This window comes from Astyanax mexicanus, chromosome 2 (assembly GCF_023375975.1).
Source record: "Astyanax mexicanus isolate ESR-SI-001 chromosome 2, AstMex3_surface, whole genome shotgun sequence".
In the NCBI taxonomy this organism is placed as follows: Eukaryota; Metazoa; Chordata; class Actinopteri; order Characiformes; family Acestrorhamphidae; genus Astyanax; species Astyanax mexicanus.
The window spans coordinates 27,141,414-27,153,577 of NC_064409.1; positions in this window are offsets into that span (position 1 = coordinate 27,141,414).

Below are 12,164 nucleotides of genomic sequence, written 5' to 3' on the forward strand. Positions count from 1 at the left end.
CTTGCTGGAATGTGATTGGCTAATAGTGACCACAAAAGTGTCTATATCAAATTTTCATTTGGTGTACCATTAGTGCATGGGCCATAGATGATAATTGGCTAGGATGACCTTGATAGCTTGTATGGTTCTAGAGAAACAGCTATCGAGCATTGGCCCCGCCCCCTGGGGGGGTGTATGTCTACTTAAACTGACAGGGTATCTGAGAATCATGTAATGATCAAAGGACTGAAGTGGTATTAGTGTCAGGTTAAGCATTCCAAAGTTATAAGTGTTAAAGACATTTTACTGCACCATGGTAGAACTCATTTGCATATGGCGGCCATATTGTTTATAAATGTAAAGATTTTTTTAATAATTATTGAGGAGTAAGCTCTGCTGAACTGTTTGACACCAAACATGTCATGATTGGTCAAGGATCCAAGGACAAGATCTCAAAAGTAGGTTTTGCATATTATGCAAATTTAAAAAAAAATTAAGTGGGTGGAGCATAAACAAGAATGACCCAGGTGGCTGACCATCATGAACAAGAAGGATAAATATGTTCAATTAAGCAAGACAAGCAAGATTGAATAAGTTCAGCAGAGCTTTAATTTAGAATAATTCACCTGTAGCTGTTTCACCAAATGACCACCAGAGCGCAGCAAGAGACCACATATAACCTGCTGGAAATCTATCACTCTATAAGTAAGACAGAACATTCCCTATCAGTGTGTTTCTATTTATTAAAAAGAGAAGAAAAGTCCGATTGGGCTCCAAATTGGTACTCATGATCAAGTGGTCTGTATATACATGTATGTAAATTTGTGTGTTGATAGGGTCAAAGGTTCCTGACTTCTGACCATTTAGGTTTGAAAAAAGTGATAATACAGGCTTATGGCCTACAAAATGGCTGTTGCTCTTTGGCCATATTAGAGGCAAAAAAATATCTGATTTGACTCAAAATTTGCAATCATGATCAAGTGGTCAGTATATACATGTATGTAAATTTGTGTGTTGATAGGGTCAAAGGTTCCTGACTTCTGACCATTTAGGTTTGAAAAAAGTGATAATACAGGCTTATGGCCTACAAAATGGCTGTTGCTCTTTGGCCATATTAGAGGCAAAAAATATCTGATTTGGCTCAAAATTTGCAATCAGGATCACAATATCAGTCTATATATGTATGTCAATTTCTGTGCCAATAGGGTCAAAGGTTCCTGACTTCTGTCCATTTAGATTTGAAAAAAGCGATAATACAGGCTTGAGGCCTACAAAATCGCTGTAGTTTTCCAGCCGTTGTAGAGGCAAAACATGTCCGATTTGGCTGAAAATTTGCAATCAAGATCGGATTATCAGTCTATATATGTGTATAAATTTGTGTGTTGATAGGGTGAAAGGTTCCTGTCTTCTGTCCATTTAGGTTGGAAAATAGCGATAAATAGAATAAATTGAAAATAGTTATTTTTTCACTGTAGAGCCTACTGAAGACTTATTTGGCTCATACTTGGCACATGTACTTCAAATGTCATTGTTAATTAGTAGCTTCAACAGTTTTGGCATGTTTTAAACTTTGACAGAGTTTTGGCCAAATAACTCTGAAAAGGCTTTCACGTACATGTTTGATCAAGGTTTATGGGCCTCAAATAGTTAAAATGTCAAGATTTTTTTGATAATTATTTACCTACAGGGTCTCAAGATTGCATCAAGACCAAATTTGTTTTGATTGATTAAGGACTTAAAGACAAGTTCGAAAAGAGCAATTTTTACTCTTTTGGCCACTGATGAAAATCTTTGCATTTTTGGTAATTATATGTAATTACAAAGTTGTAAAGGCTACAGCAAAGTATACAACTAAAAAAGAATAACAAGCCTAGGCCACTTGTACCTTTAGATATAACTGATTTTCTGCTATAGCGCCCCCTTGAGGCCAATCAATGCCATATTTTAATGGATGATAGAAGGCCCTGAGATACATGTAGGGTATAAGTATCGTCCTGATTGGTCATTGTTTAGCATGTCAAAAGCTTGCTGGAAACTGATTGGCTAATAACGATCGCAAAAATTTGCATATCAAATTTTCCTTCTGTAAAACATTAGGACATAGGCCATAGATGATACATGCCAAAGGAGAGCTTCATAGCTTGTACGGTTCCTGAGAAACAGATTTTTAGCTTTGGCTCCGCCCCCTGGGGGCGTATGTCTACACAGATTGACGGGCTACCTCAGAATCATGTTGGCATCAACGGTCTAAAGTGGCATTAGTGTAGGTTTAAGCATTCAAAAGTTACAGCTGTTAGAGTAAATTTGGGTGTGCCACGGTAAGATTAATTTGCATATGGCGGCCATATTGTTTACAAATTTCACAATTTTTTTGATAATTATTGAGGTTTGGACTCTGCTGAGTTGTTTGACACCAAATATGACAGGATTGGTCAATGACCCTAGGACAAGTTCTCAAAAGTAGGTTTTGCATATTATGCTAAATAGCAAAAAATCTAAGTGGGCGGAGCTTAGTGGTTCTATTGACCTTTTTGATTTGCCATTAACCAAGGAATCATATAATGCAAGAATTTTTGCTCTAGCTATCAGGGCGTGGCAGTTACGAGGCCTAACGCGTTGACCTTCGCCATAGCGCCCCCTTGAGGCCGATCGGGCTCATCTTTTGAATCTGAGTAGCGGTGAGAAGTACTACCATATGACCAAGTCTCAGCCCTGTAGGCCTTACGGTTTCTTCTGCCCGATCACTTCTATGGCAGAAAAAGAATAAGAATAATAATAATAATAATAATAATAATAATAATAATCAGAACAATTACAATAGGGTTTCTAGCACTACGTGCTCGAACCCCTAATAATAATAATAATAATCAGAACAATTTCAATAGGGTTTCTAGCACTACGTGCTCGAACCCCTAATAATAATAATAATCAGAACAATTACAATAGGGTTTCTAGCACTACGTGCTCGAACCCCTAAATATAGCCGCAAGCGGCGATTTACGGGGTTCGAGCGTTACAGGCAAAGAGACCCCTGGAGGCCAGTTAGGCTTAAAACATGTTGCCGGTTGACCGGCATCGCCAAACTGGATGAGGATGACCAGCATGACCGTGAAGACCAAGCTAGATTACCAGCATGACTAATCTGGATGACAAACTTGTTGACCATATTGACCAAGCTGGAAGACCATAATGACCAAACTGGATGACCAGCATGGCAAAGGTGGTTGGCCAGTATGACCAAGCTGGAAGACCACCATTACTATGAGGACAAAGCTGAATGACCAGCAGGACCATAATGACCAATGTGAATGGCCAGCATGACCAAGCTGGATGGCCAGCATAACCAAGCTGGGTGACCAGCGTGACCATAAAGACCATAATGGCAATGCTAGATGAGTGGTGTGAGTAAACTAGTTGAAAAGCATTGATAAATTGAGCTGTAGTGTTCATCAGGTTTTATGTGGTGTCTTACTGCACTCTAGTGCGCATTTGGTGAAACAAATTCAGTTCTTAAATTGAAAAAACACAAGGCATAAAAAGGGCATATAAATAACCCGTATATAGTATATAAGTTTTGACCTGATTAACATTTCGCCTGTTAAAAGCTTGCTGGAATGTGATTGGCTAATAGTGACCACAAAAGTGTCCATATCAAATTTTCATTTGGTGTACCATTAGTGCATGGGCCATAGATGATAATTGGCTAGGATGACCTTAATAGCTTGTATGGGTCTAGAGAAACAGCTATCGAGCATTGGCCCCGCCCCCTGGGGGGGTGTATGTCTACTTAAACTGACAGGGTATCTGAGAATCATGTACTGATCAAAGTACTGAAGTGGTATTAGTGTCAGGTTAAGCATTCAAAAGTTATAAGTGTTAAAGACATTTTACTGCACCATGGTAGAACTCATTTGCATATGGCGGCCATATTGTTTATAAATGTAAAGATTTTTTAAATAATTATTGAGGAGTAAGCTCTGCTGAACTGTTTGACACCAAACATGTCATGATTGGTCAAGGATCCAAGGACAAGATCTCAAAAGTAGGTTTTGCATATTATGCAAATTAAAAAAAAAAAATAAGTGGGTGGAGCATAAACAAGAATGACCCAGGCGGCTGACCAACATGAACAAGAAGGATAAATATGTTCAATTAAGCAAGACAAGCAAGATTGAATAAGTTCAGCAGAGCTTTTATTTAGAATAATTCACCTGTAGCTGTTTCACCAAATGACCACCAGAGCGCAGCAAGAGACCACATATAACCTGCTGGAAATCTATCAATCTATCAGAAAGACAGAACATTCCCTATCAGTGTGTCATCCGCCTGTTAAAAGCTTGCTGGAATGTGATTGGCTAATAGTGACCACAAAAGTGTCCATATCAAATTTTCATTTGGTGTACCATTAGTGCATGGGCCATAGATGATAATTGGCTAGGATGACCTTGATAGCTTGTATGGTTCTAGAGAAACAGCTATCGAGCATTGGCCCCGCCCCCTGGGGGTGTATGTCTACTTAAACTGACAGGGTATCTGAGAATCATGTAATGATCAAAGGACTGAAGTGGTATTAGTGTCAGGTTAAGCATTCAAAAGTTATAAGTGTTAAAGACATTTTACTGCACAATGGTAGAACTCATTTGCATATGGCGGCCATATTGTTTATAAATGTAAAGATTTTTTACATAATTATTGAGGAGTAAGCTCTGCTGAACTGTTTGACACCAAACATGTCATGATTGGTCAAGGATCCAAGGACAAGATCTCAAAAGTAGGTTTTGCATATTATGCAAATTTAAAAAAAATTAAGTGGGTGGAGCATAAACAAGAATGACCCAGGTGGCTGAGCAGCATGACCAAGAAGGATAAAGATCTTCAATTAAGCAAGACAAGCAAGATTGAATAAGTTCAGCAGAGCTTTAATTTAGAATAATTCACCTGTAGCTGTTTCACCAAATGACCACCAGAGCGCAGCAAGAGACCACATATAACCTGCTGGAAATCTATCACTCTATCAGAAAGACAGAACATTCCCTATCAGTGTGTTTCTATTTATTACAAAGAGAAGAAAAGTCCGATTGGGCTCCACATTGGTATTCATGATCAAGTGGTCTGTATATATATGTGTGTAAATTTGTGTGTTGATAGGGTCAAAGGTTCCTGACTTCTGTCCATTTATGCTTGAAAAAAGCGATAATACAGGCTTATGGCCTACAAAATGGCTGTTGCTCTTTGGCCATATTAGAGGCAAAAAATATCTGATTTGGCTCAAAATTTGCAATCAGGATCACAATATCAGTCTATATATGTATGTCAATGTCTGTGTCGATAGGGTCAAAGGTTCCTGATTTCTGTCCATTTAGGTTTGAAAAAAGCGATAATACAGGCTTGAGGCCTACAAAATCGCTGTAGTTTTCCAGCCGTTGTAGAGGCAAAACATGTCCGATTTGGCTGAACATTTGCAATCAAGATCAGATTATCAGTGTATATATGTGTATAAATTTGTGTGTTGAAAGGGTGAAAGGTTCCTGTCTTCTGTCCATTTAGGTTGGAAAATAGCGATAAATAGAATAAATTGAAAATAGTTATTTTTTCACTGTAGAGCCTACTGAAGACTTATTTGGCTCATACTTGGCACATGTACTTCAAATGTCATTGTTAATTAGTAGCTTCAACAGTTTTGGTATGTTTTAAACTTTGACAGAGTTTTGGCCAAATAACTCTGAAAAGGCTTTCACGTACATGTTTGATCAAGGTTTATGGGCCTCAAATAGTTAAAATGTCAAGATTTTTTTGATAATTATTTACCTACAGGGTCTCAAGATTGCATCAAGACCAAAGTTGTTTTGATTGATTAAGGACTTAAAGACAAGTTCGAAAAGAGCAATTTTTACTCTTTTGGCCACTGATGAAAATCTTTGCATTTTTGGTAAACATATGTAATTACAAAGTTGTAAAGGCTACAGCAAAGTATACAACTAAAAAAGAATAACAAGCCTAGGCCACTTGTACCTTTAGATATAACTGATTTTCTTCTATAGCGCCCCCTTGAGGCCAATCAACGCCATATTTTAATGGATGATAGAAGGCCCTGAGATACATGTAGGGTATAAGTATCGTCCTGATTGGTCATTGTTTAGCCTGTCAAAAGCTTGCTGGAATCTGATTGGCTAATAACGATCGCAAAAATTTGCATATCAAATTTTCCTTCTGTAAAACATTAGGACATAGGCCATAGATGATACATGCCAAAGGAGAGCTTCATAGCTTGTACGCTTCCTGAGAAACAGATTTTTAGCTTTGGCTCCGCCCCCTGGGGGCGTATGTCTACACAGATTGACATGCTACCTCAGAATCATGTTGGCATCATAGGTCTAAAGTGGCATTAGTGTCGGTTTAAGCATTCAAAAGTTACAGCTGTTAAAGTAAATTTGGGTGTGCCACGGTAAGATTAATTTGCATATGGCGGCCATATTTTTTGCAAATTTCAAGATTTTTTTAATAATTATTGAGGTTGGGACTCTGCTGAGTTGTTTGACACCAAACATGTCAGGATTGGTCAATGAGTTTAGGACAAGTTCTCAAAAGTAGGTTTTGCATATTATGCTAAATAGCAAAAAATCTAAGTGGGCGGAGCTTGGTAGTTCTATTGACCTTTTTGATTTGCCATTAACCAAGGAATCATATAATGCAAGAATTTTTGCTCTAGCTATCAGGGCGTAGGAGTTACGAGGCCAAACACGTTGACCTTCGCCATAGCGCCCCCTTGAGGCGGATCGGGCTCATCTTTTGAATCTGAGTAGCGGTGAGAAGTACTACCATATGACCAAGTCTCAGCCCTGTAGGCCTTACGGTTTCTTCTGCCCAATCACTTCTATGGCAGAAAAAGAATAAGAATAATAATAATAATCAGAACAATTACAATAGGGTTTCTAGCACTACGTGCTCGAACCCCTAATAATCAGAACAATTACAATAGGGTTTCTAGCACTACGTGCTCGAACCCCTAATAATAATCAGAACAATTACAATAGGGCTTCTAGCACTACGTGCTCGAACCCCTAATAATCAGAACAATTACAATAGGGTTTCTAGCACTACGTGCTCGAACCCCTAATAATAATAATAATAATAATAATCAGAACAATTACAATAGGGTTTCTAGCACTACGTGCTCGAACCCCTAATAAATATAGCCGCAATCGGCGATTTACGGGGTTCGAGCGTTACAGGCAAAGAGACCCCTGGAGGCCAGTTAGGCTTAAAACATGTTGCCGGTTGACCGGCATCGCCAAACTGGATGAGGATGACCAGCATGACCGTGAAGACCAAGCTAGATTACCAGCATGACTAATCTGGATGACAAACTTGTTGACCATATTTACCAAGCTGGAAGACCATAATGACCAAACTGGATGACCAGCATGGCAAAGGTGGTTGGCCAGTATGACCAAGCTGGAAGACCACCATTACTATGAGGACAAAGCTGAATGACCAGCAGGACCATAATGACCAATGTGAATGGCCAGCATGACCAAGCTGGATGGCCAGCATAACCAAGCTGGGTGACCAGCGTGACCATAAAGACCATAATGGCAATGCTAGATGAGTGGTGTGAGTAAACTAGTTGAAAAGCATTGATAAATTGAGCTGTAGTGTTCATCAGGTTTTATGTGGTGTCTTACTGCACTCTAGTGGGCATTTGGTGAAACAAATTCAGTTCTTAAATTGAAAAAACACAAGGCATAAAAAGGGCATATAAATAACCCGTATATAGTATATAAGTTTTGACCTGATTAACATTCCGCCTGTTAAAAGCTTGCTGGAATGTGATTGGCTAATAGTGACCACAAAAGTGTCCATATCAAATTTTCATTTGGTGTACCATTAGTGCATGGGCCATAGATGATAATTGGCTAGGATGACCTTGATAGCTTGTATGGTTCTAGAGAAACAGCTATCGAGCATTTGCCCCAACCCCTGGGGGGGTGTATGTCTACTTAAACTGACAAGGTATCTGAGAATCATGTAATGATCAAAGGACTGAAGTGGTATTAGTGTCAGGTTAAGCATTCAAATTTTATAAGTGTTAAAGACATTTTACTGCACCATGGTAGAACTCATTTGCATATGGCGGCCATATTGTTTATAAATGTAAAGATTTTTTTAATAATTATTGAGGAGTAAGCTCTGCTGAACTGTTTGACACCAAATATGTCATGATTGGTCAAGGATCCAAGGACAAGATCTCAAAAGTAGGTTTTGCATATTATGCAAATTTAAAAAAAAATTAAGTGGGTGGAGCATAAACAAGAATGACCCAGGCGGCTGACCAGCATGAACAAGGAGGATAAATATGTTCAATTTAGCAAGACAAGCAAGATTGAATAAGTTCAGCAGAGCTTTAATTAAGAATAATTCACCTGTAGCTGTTTCACCAAATGACCACCAGAGCGCAGCAAGAGACCACATATAACCTGCTGGAACTCTATCACTCTATCAGAAAGACAGAACATTCCCCATCAGTGTGTTTCTATTTATTAAAAAGAGAAGAAAAGTCCGATTGGGCTCCAAATTGGTACTCATGATCAAGTGGTCTGTATATACATGTATGTAAATTTGTGTGTTGATAGGGTCAAAGGTTCCTGACTTCTGACCATTTAGGTTTGAAAAAAGTGATAATACAGGCTTATGGCCTACAAAATGGCTGTTGCTCTTTGGCCATATTAGAGGCAAAAAATATCTGATTTGGCTCAAAATTTGCAATCAGGATCACAATAGCAGTCTATATATGTATGTCAATTTCTGTGTCAATAGGGTCAAAGGTTCCTGACTTCTGTCCATTTAGATTTGAAAAAAGCGATAAATAGAATAAATTGAAAATAGTTATTTTTTCACTGTAGAGCCTACTGAAGACTTATTTGGCTCATACTTGGCACATGTACTTCAAATGTCATTGTTAATTAGTAGCTTCGACAGTTTTGGCATGTTTTAAACTTTGACAGAGTTTTGGCCAAATAACTCTGAAAAGGCTTTCACGTACATGTTTGATCAAGGTTTATGGGCCTCAAATAGTTAAAATGTCAAGATTTTTTTGATAATTATTTACCTACAGGGTCTCAAGATTGCATCAAGACCAAATTTGTTTTGATTGATTAAGGACTTAAAGACAAGTTTGAAAAGAGCAATTTTTACTCTTTTGGCCACTGATGAAAATCTTTGCATTTTTGGTAAACATATGTAATTACAAAGTTGTAAAGGCTACTGCAAAGTATACAACTAAAAAAGAATAACAAGCCTAGGCCACTTGTACCTTTAGATATAACTGATTTTCTGCTATAGCGCCCCCTTGAGGCCAATCAACGCCATATTTTAATGGATGATAGAAGGCCCTGAGATACATGTAGGGTATAAGTATCGTCCTGATTGGTCATTGTTTAGCATGTCAAAAGCTTGCTGGAATCTGATTGGCTAATAACGATCGCAAAAATTTGCATATCAAATTTTCCTTTTGTAAAACATTAGGACATAGGCCATAGATGATACATGTCAAAGGAGAGCTTCATAGCTTGTACGGTTCCTGAGAAACAGATTTTTAGCTTTGGCTCCGCCCCCTGGGGGCGTATGTCTACACAGATTGACGGGCTACCTCAGAATCATGTTGGCATCAAAGTTGTAAAGTGGCATTAGTGTAGGTTTAAGCATTCAAAAGTTACAGCTGTTAGAGTAAATTTGGGTGTGCCACGGTAAGATTAATTTGCATATGGCGGCCATATTGTTTAAAAATTTCTCAATTTTTTTGATAATTATTGAGGTTGGGACTCTGCTGAGTTGTTTGACACCAAATATGACAGGATTGGTCAATGACCCTAGGACAAGTTCTCAAAAGTAGGTTTTGCATATTATGCTAAATAGCAAAAAATCTAAGTGGGCGGAGCTTAGTGGTTCTATTGACCTTTTTGATTTGCCATTAACCAAGGAATCATATAATGCAAGAATTTTTGCTCTAGCTATCAGGGCGTAGGAGTTACGAGGCCAAACGCGTTGACCTTCGCCATAGTGCCCCCTTGAGGCCGATCGGGCTCATCTTTTGAATCTGAGTAGCGGTGAGAAGTACTACCATATGACCAAGTCTCAGCCCTGTAGGCCTTACGGTTTCTTCTGCCCAATCACTTCTATGGCAGAAAAAGAATAAGAATAATAAATATAGCCGCAAGCGGCGATTTACGGGGTTCGAGCGTTACAGGCAAAGAGACCCCTGCAGGCCAGTTAGGCTTAAAACATGTTGCCGGTTGACCGGCATCGCCAAACTGGATGAGGATGATCAGCATGACCGTGAAGACCAAGCTAGATTACCAGCATGACTAATCTGGATGACAAACTTGTTGACCATATTGACCAAGCTGGAGGACCATAATGACCAAGCTGGAAGACCACCATTACTATGAGGACAAAGCTGAATGACCAGCAGGACCATAATGACCAATGTGAATGGCCAGCATGACCAAGCTGGATGGCCAGCATAACCAAGCTGGGTGACCAGCGTGACCATAAAGACCATAATGGCAATGCTAGATGAGTGGTGTGAGTAAACTAGTTGAAAAGCTTTGATAAATTGAGCTGTAGTGTTCATCAGGTTTTATGTGGTGTCTTGCTGCACTCTAGTGCGCATTTGGTGAAACAAATTCAGTTCTTAAATTGAAAAAACACAAGGCATAAAAAGGGCATATAAATAACCCGTATATAGTATATAAGTTTTGACCTGATTAACATTCCGCCTGTTAAAAGCTTGCTGGAATGTGATTGGCTAATAGTGACCACAAAAGTGTCCATATCAAATTTTCATTTGGTGTACCATTAGTGCATGGGCCATAGATGATAATTGGCTAGGATGACCTTGATAGCTTGTATGGTTCTAGAGAAACAGCTATCGAGCATTGGCCCCGCCCCCTGGGGGGGGGGTGTATGTCTACTTAAACTGACAGGGTATCTGAGAATCATGTAATGATCAAAGGACTGAAGTGGTATTAGTGTCAGGTTAAGCATTCAAAAGTTATAAGTGTTAAAGACATTTTACTGCACCATGGTAGAACTCATTTGCATATGGCGGCCATATTGTTTATAAATGTAAAGGTTTTTTTAATAATTATTGAGGAGTAAGCTCTGCTGAACTGTTTGACACCAAACATGTCATGATTGGTCAAGGATCCAAGGACAAGATCTCAAAAGTAGGTTTTGCATATTATGCAAATTTAAAAAAAAATTAAGTGGGTGGAGCATAAACAAGAATGACCCAGGCGGCTGACCAGCATGACCAAGAAGGATAAATATGTTCAATTAAGCAAGACAAGCAAGATTGAATAAGTTCAGCAGAGCTTTAATTTAGAATAATTCAACTGTAACTGTTTCACCAAATGACCACCAGAGCGCAGCAAGAGACCACATATAACCTGCTGGAAATCTATCACTCTATCAGAAAGACAGAATATTCCCTATCAGTGTGTTTCTATTTATTTAAAAGAGAAGAAAAGTCCGATTGGGCTCCAAATTGGTACTCATGATCAAGTGGTCTGTATATACATGTATGTAAATTTGTGTGTTGATAGGGTCAAAGGTTCCTGACTTCTGACCATTTAGGTTTGAAAAAAGTGATAATACAGGCTTATGGCCTACAAAATGGCTGTTGCTCTTTGGCCATATTAGAGGCAAAAAATATCTGATTTGGCTCAAAATTTGCAATCAGGATCACAATATCAGTCTATATATGTATGTCAATTTCTGTGTCAATAGGGTCAAAGGTTCCTGACTTCTGTCCATTTAGATTTGAAAAAAGCGATAATACAGGCTTGAGGCCTACAAAATCGCTGTAGTTTTCCAGCCGTTGTAGAGGCAAAACATGTCCGATTTGGCTGAAAATTTGCAATCAAGATCAGATTATCAGTCTATATATGTGTATAAATTTGTGTGTTGATAGGGTGAAAGGTTCCTGTCTTCTGTCCATTTAGGTTGGAAAATAGCGATAAATAGAATAAATTGAAAATAGTTATTTTTTCACTACAGAGCCTACTGAAGACTTATTTGGCTCATACTTGGCACATGTCATTGTTAATTAGTAGCTTCAACAGTTTTGGCATGTTTTAAACTTTGACGGAGTTTTGGCCAAATAACTCTGAAAAGGCTTTCAC